Consider the following 11,928-nt stretch of genomic DNA (forward strand, 5'->3'; position numbering starts at 1 on the left):
ACGACAACGTACAAGACGAATACCAACTTGAACACTAAATAACCACTTGACTCTACACACAGACAAGTCTATTAATGCACTAATAATGTTATTTCTCTGTTTCAGGGTCATCACGTTATTGGCAGCATAGATGCATTGTTCTTATTGTAAACACTTTTTTTATGTACCTTTAATGTATTTGTACTTTGAATAATGATTAAACCAAAACCTTCCACCTGAACATATTCCGACCCCACTATAGCCAATTGGCTTGACGTCAGCACGACATCTCATCCTGCTCTAGGTTTTTCCGTGGTTTCCCTTGAGCAATAAGACAAATGTCGGGATGAGCCCTAAAAGAAATGGGCCACGGACCACTTCCCTTCCCCCCACTCTTTCTCTTCTACTATCACAAAGAACTTCCTAATTTTTTAGATAACAACCCTGAATTATGATAATAGGGAAACATAAATATATTGTAAGTTCACAGGGCTAACGGCTTCGAAGCTGGGTACCTGGTTCTAATGAAGTGCACTGGTAGCAATCTAAAACATGGGGGCATGAGATAGTTACTCTGCCTGCCATTAAAAATTCACTTCACTAAATCCCCAAGGTAAAAAAAAAAAAAAAAAAAAAGAGTACCTTACCAGTTCGGTAGTGGGGATCGCACACAGAAGTATCGTCCAAAAGTGGTCACGCCTTTAGAAAGTTTGGGAATCACTGATCTAATTGATTTTCACAAGAACTACTGTACAACCATTCTTCTCGTTTGAAAGAAGAAATATTAGTTCGAGTTTGTTCTCACGAACCTCGGACAACATGACAAGCATAGGAACCACTGGGCCACCAAGGACAAGCATCCAAAGTAATAAAACCATCGTGATCTCTTCTGGATTTTCCTGTCATAATGACATCGAACAAGAAACAGTCAGGCGCTACACGGTGTCACTTTATTTTCTGGAACAGCGCGCGTCGTTTTGAATTCGCTGCGCAGTCAACAAAACGAGACCGCTTCACGGAACCGGATACTTCCTTGTAGCCCCTGAAGGACGTCCCGACCCTCTGTCCGCCGCAGTCAGACCTGTTTCAACAGCTCACGAATTGTTCCCTTTGTGTTTGATCGATGTGTGATCGCTGTGGTTTAAGTGGTAACTCTCCGTCAACCAATCTTGCAGTCTGTATTCGATTTCAGGCGAAGAGTGAAGATTTTTCTCGCTGTCATAGGACCTCTGTGTGCGTCCATTGTCTTGTGATTGTCCTGTGTCATCATCAGCGGTGGCCTTGCGGACCATGCAACCAGGAAGTGGCGTAACTGTTCTATCTCTAATGATAGTTAAGAATATGAACAAACATTTTTGAGAATAATACACATTAATAATAATAATAATAATAATAATAATAATAATAATAAACTGAAGTATGATAATATCGTGAAAAAGTGTACAAATAGCCCTACTTTTAACCGAAAAAAAAATATTTACTTGAGCAATATTACAAGAGGTTTCATGTTAATAAACTCACAGGAAATGAAATCTGCAAGTGATTTAATAACATTATGACGCCAATATAACTTATTTGATGAAAAGAAATAAACATAATACTTCATACTATAATAATTAGATTAGATATTTGAGTTACAGCGTTCTCATATTATTTTATTTGCTGTGAAGATTTACTGCTGTCATAAACAAGGAGTGAATTTTTTTTAGATACGACAGGAACCATTTAGTTTTAACTACTATAACTACACACGAATGACACAAGCAAAGAAATAACTGAAGTATTAATTTATTATAAAGCAATGAAATAAGAAAGACGGAAATTTGATTAAATGTGCAAAATGAGAAGTGGGGGAGGGGAAACAGAGAATGTCACAGAACAGTATTATTGAGGAAATCAAGTTTTATAGTCGCGTCGCTGTTATTTTCGGCGTCACTCCTCTTTGCTTACACCTTAGGAAGTGAAGGCTCTATAAAATCTAGGTAGATAGTATCGTTCGCCATTTTTGTTCTTTCGTTACCGAGCTACCAGACAAGGAATCTATTTGCCGCACCGTTAAACATTATCATGTCCTATGATAATAAATCAAACGCACCGTAATTGGCAAATTAATTGAGCGGCAAATAACGTTCTTGTGTGTTTTCTACGAACTCCAACGAAAGAGTCAAAATGGCGGGCGATTATATTAAGTATTTATCGAGCCTTACGAAGTGCATAACGCCATCAGCAGCGAATGAAAAGACGCACACATTTAAATGTAGCCGATCTGCAACGTGATTGACTGCCAGAAATAAGAGCGACGGGACTATAATATCTGTAACATTCGTGGCTTTTAATCCGAGCACGAAATAATCAACGTTATCTTATATCGATATTTCCACATTTAAACCCTTTGCTAATAGACATTTCTGTGTTCGAGGTTGCCCCAATAGAATGAGTATATATCATAAAATCGCTAAAAGCACATTTTCTGTTTCCTCTCCTTACTCTTCAATTATTATTATTGAAGTGACATTCAGTAAAAGTAAATTTACTGGATGTACAGACTTAGAAAAAGTTTTGCCACACATATACTTCATAAGTTCCAGAAAGAAGACAGTACGCATGATCAGAGGATGAGCGACCTGGTTCATAAGAGAAGAACTAGTTGAGGTAATAAATTTTTTTTTTTTCGTTGTGTGTCTGATCATGCGCACTGCCTCATTTCTGGCACTTACAAAGTATCTATGCGGCAAAACTTTTTCCTAAGTCTGTACTTGATGCTCAGGAAAGTGATGGTCATTATTTCTGAGTATATTAATGACTATTACACTTTTACTACGTCATGCCACTTTTGACCAATATAACGGTTCAAAACGAAGTGTTTCAGCCAATCATGACTGCTTATCCTACAATTTGTATCACCTGCCTAGCATTTGTTTTTTATCACCTCCTTAGAATTTGTTTGTTTTTATCATCTCCCTAGCATTTGTTTCTTTGTTTGCCAACATTGTACTTTCAATAATTATTATACGTTTTAAAATGAATCATGTTCATTTCATCATCCTTAATTAAAACTCTTCTATCATTTATCTTGTTTATATTATTTACGTTTTGTTGTAGCTTCTGTTATATGAGATTATGGATAGTCACTATCAGAGATTGTTTAATATACTATATATTGATAATTGAAGTGGAATGCAACTGTTTTAATAAAAATAAAACTGAATCAACAAAGCCTTCTTGACTAGTAATCGTCCATAGAGTTCAATGAAGATAGTATTTGGCATAACTGGTAACAAGGGAATAGCTCATCATAACACACTACTGCCATCTAGCGGAATATTTGTAATGATCAGATGGTAAAATAATACATTTTCAAGACAGTTTAGTACACATTTTAGCAAGTCAATTAATATTTTATTACATTAGAGTACTTTATTTCTTCTAATCTTTATATAATTTCTTCTAATCGTTTAATAATCAATTAAATCCCACTCGAATTTTGATTTTCTGTAGATAAATAAAAACCTCTAGTGAGATTAGGCCTACTATTGATAAGTATGATTATGGTGTTTCTCATTGATTTATATTAACACACTACAATTTGAGTTATCTTCTAAGCACTTATGTAGCCTACGAAGCAGAAAAAAAGTGCAAACGATCATCAACGATATGACATTTCGATCTGTAATTTCCCGAATAGTTCCCGCGTCGCGCAGTTCAGGCGACGACAATTTCCATCTGTAACCTTCAGCGTAGTTAAACACATATAACTTATATTAATAATAGCATGCACACAATTATATTTTATTTAATAATGAGTATTAACATATATTACAGAAGTTGTACTACAGCCACTCTGTAAGATTTCAGTCTTAAAATTTAGGAACCGTATGGGCTGAGTTTATTTAAATCCCTACTTCCTATGAAACACCACATAGATATTTCTGTGGGTTCACACCTGTGGAGTAACGGTCAGCGCGTCTGGCCGCGAAACCAGGTGGCCCGGGTTCGAATCCCGGTCGGGGCAAGTTACCTGGTTGAGGTTTTTTCCGGGGTTTTCCCTCAACTCAATACGAGCAAATGCTGGGTAACTTTCGGTGCTGGACCCCGGACTCATTTCACCGGCATTATCACTTTCATTTCATTCAGACGCTAAATAACCTGGATGTTGATACAGCGTCGTAAAATAACCCAAAAAAAATAAAAATTCCTGTGGAGGACGGTCTACTGATGCAACAAGTTCGAGTTTCTGTTCCGTTTCATTTATTATTGTAACAGGAATAGAAACACGTATATTTCTAGAAATCTCTAAATCGATTTTTTGCAGCATCACTACTCTTTCGATATAATTCGTGAAACGAGACAATATCTCACTAAGTCGGAATGTCCGCATTCCATTCCACATTTCTCTGAATCCCCTATTCTTCTGCAAGACATGATTCAAGGAACTGGAGAAAGGAAATTTAAAAAGGATCCCGGGCGTGCAACGACGTCACGACACGGATTCAAACCTACGATACTTCTACCTCAGTATCGACAGTTTGCGGCAGTAGCTTCCGACCAAACAAACTACAGGCCTACCCATTATTTTCACTTTGAATTTTTTTCTTGCTCACTTGAAGCTACTAATTCAGGAGAATAAGATTAGATTTCTTGTAAATAAATGCATAAAAATGGTTAAATAAATAACAACTAAGTAAGTAATGAAGTAAGTAACTGAATAAATGAATAAATAAATAAATAAATAAATAAATAAATAAATAAATAAATTAGTCAATCAATCAAAACAAACAAACAGAAGTGAACCATAAGGAGTGAGTCTTAATGGCTGGCAGGAATTTTACCTATGCATCCATGTTAATTAAGGGGTAAGGTACAGCTTACAGCAGTAAAATTTTGGAAACATTCAACATTTTTTTTCATCCATTACTGTATCTTGTACAATAATGAAACTTACTATGTGTAAAACATTGTCCTTCTGCTATATGTAAAAATTATTTTTACGATTAAAAAAAATTGTTTACATGTTCTTTTCAAAATTCAGTTCACTGTGCAGTGATGAAGAGTTTCTCACATAAGTCAAAAACTATCGAGCATTCTGTGATGAAATATTTTGTGTGTATTTTATGCATGTCATATCTACAATATGATGCAAGATCAATTCTCTACCTTTGATAGATTGTCTCATAAAAACTTAAGTCATTTTAAAAATTGTCAAATATCAGTATTTTCTTCTAATACGAAATGAAAAAAAAATTATTTATTAAGGAATGTAGTTGAAAGAGAATGATATTGTAAACATGACTTTCAGCAATAAAATAAAAGAGAGAGAACATGAAAAAGTTAACAAGTTTATGAGTTATGAGGAAAACGCTTCATCACTGCACAGTGAACTACCACCATTATGAATTTTGAAGAAAAATATATATAAATAATTTGTTTTGATCGTAAAAATATATATATATATATATATATATATATATATATATATATATATATATATATATAGCAGAAGGATAGTATTTTACACAGATCAATTTTCATTATTGTACAATAGACAGTAATGGAGGAAAAAAATGTTGAATATTTCCAAACATTTTACTCGTATAAGATGTACCTAACCACTTAAAAAAACACAATTGCACTTTTCAGATTTTCAGGTACTCAGTATGAAGCTGTTCGGCCTCATAACCAACAGTTTAATTAGTCCCCTATTTATGATGTTATCTTGAAGGTAAGCAAAATAACAATTTTTAAGCTGAAATCGAAAGCTGTATGGACAGATCCCGCCACCCTTAAGGATAAGTAATATGACGCATGATTTATGATGTTCAATTGGTTAATTAAAGTTCAATAAGAGAGCAACTACAAGAGCCAGGGGGAGGGTTGGCCGCTGGACAGGCGAGATTAACGACGAAGGAAAGACCCCAATTTAGAGCCTGAAATGCAAGATGACGTGGATTTAGAAAAACGTATAAGAAAATTAAAGGGAAAAAATTTTGAAAAAAGAGAGTAGGCCCGTGGCCCGTTTCTTTTAGATCTCACCGACATTTGTCTCAGCGCCCAAGGAAAGCCACGAAAAACCAAGGGCAGGACGTATTGTCGTACCGATGAATAAGCTAATTAGCTTGTAGGGTAGGTATGGAATGGAATGAAATGGAATTTAACTGGGGGGGGGGGCACGGATGGCCCAGCACTGTGACCTATTGGGTTCTATTGCGCTAACTCTCGATATGGAATGAGTTGCATGCCACAGCTCCCCTACGCGCACCGCCCTAACCATATGACTCCCTTAACGACCGGTCCCTACAGCCGACAGAATCCATATACTATTCCTGCTTCAGCAAATTCCCCCAAGGCCCCCCTGTCGGTCCGAGGCGAAACTTCTCCCTCGGGTGCCATTGCAGAAGCCATCCAACATCGCTGAGCTACATTCCACGGAGGCCGGTCGGGAGAGTCAGCAGCTTCGGGAGGCCGGCGGTAGAGTGATCTGAAAAACCAGAAACGGGATGATGAGGAAAGGAAGTGGCGAAGGTGATTGGGTTTTCAATCGCCTGATATTCATCCATAGGAGTGGGGGGAAAACCCCGAAAAAACCTCACCCAGGCAACTTCGTCCTGAAAGGGAATCGAACCCGGGACCGCTGGGTTCGGAGTTAGACTCGCTAATCCCTCAGCCACAACAGTGGACTATAGGGTAGGTATCTATTAAAACTGTGGGAGAAAACATAGTATAGGTACCTTATGAAGAAATTAGCCCCACTGTATTAAGCAACATAATGTTTATAATTCATATTAATCAACATTAATGAATTCCGGCTAGCGGAGTGGTATCGTGGACCATAGTTTGTTCCAGGACCTTAGTTATGGGAAATGACGATATGTCATACAATTCACATTAATATTTCAGACAAATTTTAAGTCGATACATGTGTTACCCAAGTGGTTGGAGATGAACTTATTGTAAGTCAGGCCGAAGTTGTCTTCCATGAAGATGAGTAGGTTGCTATTCTGTTGTACGTCAAGTCATCCAGAATTATAGGAACTTGGGTCCCAGCACGATGTAATTTCATTTATTTCATTCGTGTCATATTTTCTCACATTTTCCTAACCACGTTCATCAGCTAGGTATGTGTATTTCCTTCTTTTGAATGGTGTTCAGTGTCCACAGCTATTGGTTCGCACATACTTGCGGTGGAGGTAATCGGTTGGAGCTCTCCGTGTTGAGCCGCTTCTGCTTTCTTTCTCTCTCTATATGCCCTGCAATGTTCGGATTGGGTTATTTTGGGCTTAATCGGTTCCTTTTGAGCTCTTATTTCATCCGATGTGCGTTTCTTGTATCTTGACTTGAACTTTAAAAACAAAATGTCGACATTTTTACAACTAGTCACTTATTTTTTGGTAGAATTCTTACTTTTAACTTTCCACTACCCTTTTAGATGCTTAAGATTCGGCGTTTCTGTTATTTGTTCAGACGAATCGTTTGAGATCTTGATCACCGCTATACCACGTTGCACTCTGGAGATACACTGACTTGAAGACGAGCAGTATTGCCAACTGGCTGTCACTGAATCCCGCTAGATGGAACTTAAATATAAGCTATTTTCGAGCGAAAAAAGCTAGATTTTCATTAAACATTTTAAAATAAGGTAATTCATAATTTGAGTTATGGATACTGTTACAATTATCACATGTTTTAATACTGAATAATTGAAAATGATTTAAATAGAGTCCTCAGGATCAGGGTAAATGTCTGGATCCTCAATGTTCAGCAGCAATTAAGAATACTTGCAGTTAGAGATGAGCTTAAACGATATTTTAAAGTATCTGTGACAACTGTGACTGTGACAATTAAATATCTGTGAATTTTATCTGTGATTTTGTCACACCGATATTTTATATCGATAAGTAAGCACAATATGCATGAATTACACCGATACTTTGTCACACCGATAAAAATTAACAGGAAATATTGAAGAGCAGTGCAATGTGAATACGATTTCTCTATACACGCCATATGGCAGTGGTTTATATGGGAAAATCCAACAAATAAATTATGTACATGTACCATTAACAAATAAATACTAACCTAACTGAACAGTAACATGTAAAAAGTTAACCTCATATACCAAGAAGTTATATCGTAGTTGATTGTAGATATGGAATCAGTTGATAATTTTTTTATGTAGTTGGGTTTGGAGAAATTGAGGTTATGTGATTATCCTAATCGTTTTAAAAATTGATCCTTGTTATTGTATATAATATAATGGATCAATTATTTTAAGTCGTGCATTAACATTATAATATTGAGTCAGAATAAAAATTAACAAAACATAAGTATTCGGAAAAAAAATGGGAAAATAATTACAAAACAAAACAGTTGTTCAGACAGGATTTTACATAAGATAAAGTATTGCTAACCAATGGTATTATTATTTAAATCGTGTAATCACTATATCATTTATAATAAGATGGTGAAACTAGCGCTGAAGTAGTTTCGGCGATTTCGGATGTGAAAATCGTTGCATTTATAAGGATTTTTTTTTGTGGAGAGACAGTAGCTCGGGTTAAACTAGCGCTGACGTAGTTTCGGTGATTTGAGAAGTGAAAATCGTTGAATTTTATTTTTGTGGAGATGCAGTTGATCGTATATCCAAGGCATAACAAAGCCTAAACTAACCAAACCTAACTTGTCACAGATTCGTATATGCAAGGTGTATATGCGGAGTACGAAGGGAACTACCTCAACGCTAGTTTAGTCGTTGATCGTATATATCTAGGCATAATAAAAGCTTAAACCAACCAAACCTGACCTGTCACAGATTCGTATATGCAAGGTGTGTAAGGGGAATACGAAGGAAACTACCTCAAGGTTAGTTTAGCCAAATAAGTTGTCCATCATATTAGCCAGTTTTGTCTCGTTCGGTTTTAATTCTATAGGTACTGTTGTCGGTTTGTGAGAAATGCTTCGAAAGTTCTGAAGAGCATAACGTTCAGTGACACAGAGTGAATTCATATGATTTACGTTCGATACCCCTTATTTTCAAATGTAATTAATTATCCCATTTATGTGTAGGCCTACTTTAAAAGTGTGCAAGGGCAATGAGAACGATTTGACGGAGCAGTATCTGCTAGATGTCAGATATTTTTGGAATTTATATTGACAATTTTTGCTAACTACCCCATTTTATTATATTTAAAAGTTGAAAATTACTTGTAAGTTGATGATTTTAACTATCTAGATAAATAGCACTAAATATTAAGTTTAGAACATTGATTAGGCCTATTAATTGGGGTGAAATAACACCCCACACGAGTACCAATGTTAGGAAGGACTGTGCGATTTCCTAAGAGTTAATAACCATAAACAACATACCGGTATTTAACTTATTACAAATTATTTTATTTTAACTTTAATTATTTTAATTAATACTACCCTGCACTGTTGGTGTTAGAGCTGTACATTAAAACTGGATCATACTTAAGTAAGAGAAGTACAGTAAAGTTATTAAAATAATGTTGTAGGCTCCTGTAACTATTCTGTTTGTAATTAATAGTTTAACTAAAAAAAAATATTGTTACTGCGTAAAAATTGAGTGGAAAATACTTAGGCCTATACATTAATATAATTCACAGTAATATGAAAATGTGAAGATCTCTGGGAATACATATAAAACATATATACAGACTAAATATGCAAACAAAATGTCAGATTCAGGATTATATTATTATAATGCCGCTAGTAACTTTGCAACACATCACTTTGAAAAAAAATAATATTGAACAAACTATCACGAAAAAATAATCAAATACCAGCGCCCGATTGCTGTTATTGTATCATGCGCATGCGCAAACTCACGACGTAGAGGAGAAAATATCAGTCACAGACGTTGCAACGGTCACAGAGTACTGAATACGGAGCAGATTTCGATAGCGATATTTTGTCACAGATATTTCGCGTCATCAGTCACAGGTTTATCTGTGACAAAAAAATACCTGTGACAAAATATCCGTTTGTGAAATATCGGCCATCTCTACTTGCAGTGGAGGCAATATCTCTGCTATGTGTGTGAAATACTCGGTGAGTCGCCACTTGAACTCTTCTTGTATGCAACCAGGGTCCCTACGTTACGTTCCACATCTATTGGCAATATGTAATCTTTTCAACTGCCTAATTTTCTTGATGAAGCAAATGCAGTGATTGATGTAATTTATTTTGGGTTTCCAATGTTTCCATAATCTCGTCACCTCAGCTAGAAAGGGAAAGAGTTGAGAGGGAAGGATGATAAGCAGATCATTTATGTTCTTGCATGATGAAACATGTTTTAACTCGTCTCTGTATTACAACATATTATTACGTGCTTACCATGAATAGTTTGAGATTAGTATTAATACAATATTAAATAAAGTTATCTACAATTGGATTAAACCAACGAAACTTCCCATCTGCTGAACGAGGGAAATAAACTAGATTCCCCGCTACGCGAGATGGAATTTTTTTGCCGCTAAGCCAAACATAAAAAAGCTAGATTTAGCTTGAAAATAGCTAAATTGGCAACACTGAAGACGAGTGATTCAAAGTTACAGAACCCAAAATGGCAGATACTACTCCGCTTCTTAAGCATGCGCATGACTCTGAAGTAGTTATTGGTAAGTGCTTCTATCTTTTGGTTATCGAAGTCAATTTCACATTTTGAAATATTACCTAAAGTTACACTTTTCATTTATTAATTTTTGTTATTATTCTATTAGCCAGTTATTATTCAACCTACCCACAGCTGACATCACAAATATCATACAGAACCCAGCGGTAGGAATGTATCTGTATGTAGACGACATAGTGACAGGCTCGCGCAACAGAGGAGAACTGCAAGCGACTATGAGCAGCCTTGAGGAATACGCTGAAGACAACAGCCTTACAGTCAATACAAGCAAGACTGTGCAAATTGCAGCTGGTGACAAGATAATCTACAAAGAAGAAGAGTTGAAAGTTGTAAATTCATATAAGTACTTAGTGATCAGATTTCAGATAGCAATTTCGTTTAGAAACTACATAAGAGAGAAACCAACAGCAGTCATCAGGAGCATAATATATTATATATTATATATATGTCGTATATTATACGACATTAATGAGCCCCCCAGACTGTGTTTGGACACTGCCATGAATTTATTCTATGCCAAAGTACTGCCAGCAATAACATACTGTCTGCATTTAATTTGCGTACAATTAACAGTATTCGTTCTGAACTACATCAAAATGTCATAGCCAAGTTTCTAAAAAGGGCGCTAGGCGTTTAAAAAATGACTGGTCTATGAATTATAGTCGCGACGCTGTTATTCCCGGCGTGACTCCTCCTCTTTGCTTACGTCTTAGGAAGTCAAGGCTCTATAAAGTCTAGGTAGGTAGTATCGTCCGCCATTTTTGTTCTTTCGTTGCCGAGCTACCAGACGAGGAATCTATTTGCAGCATCGTTAAGCATTATTATGTCGTAGCTCCTATAATAATAAATCAAACGCACTGTAATTTAGCAAATAATTGAGCGGCAAATAACGTCCTCGTGTGCTTTCTGCGAACACCAACGACAGAGCCAAAATGGCGGGCGATTATATAAAGTATTTATCCAGCCTTAGGAAATGCTGGCGAATCACAAGACGCACACGTTTAAATGTAGCCGACCTGCAACGTGATTGGCTACCGGAAATTAGAGCGACGGTACTATAGCACGAGAGACTTTCCTTGTGGAGGATTTAAGAGCCAGACTACAGCTGCCATCTACCAGCAAGAAGCAGAATTAACGCAAATCAGACGAAGAAAACGGTCAGAAATCATTCTCGAATTTTATCCAACTGACATAATGACGAATCGAAACTGGACTGGACCGAATAACGACATGAGGAGCGCACTGAATAGACTGGCAATACATGGCTTCCATCACAAGCTGTGTACTCGCTCAAGCTTCCA

Source organism: Periplaneta americana, chromosome 9 (genome assembly GCF_040183065.1).
Source record: "Periplaneta americana isolate PAMFEO1 chromosome 9, P.americana_PAMFEO1_priV1, whole genome shotgun sequence".
Classification (NCBI taxonomy): Eukaryota; Metazoa; Arthropoda; class Insecta; order Blattodea; family Blattidae; genus Periplaneta; species Periplaneta americana.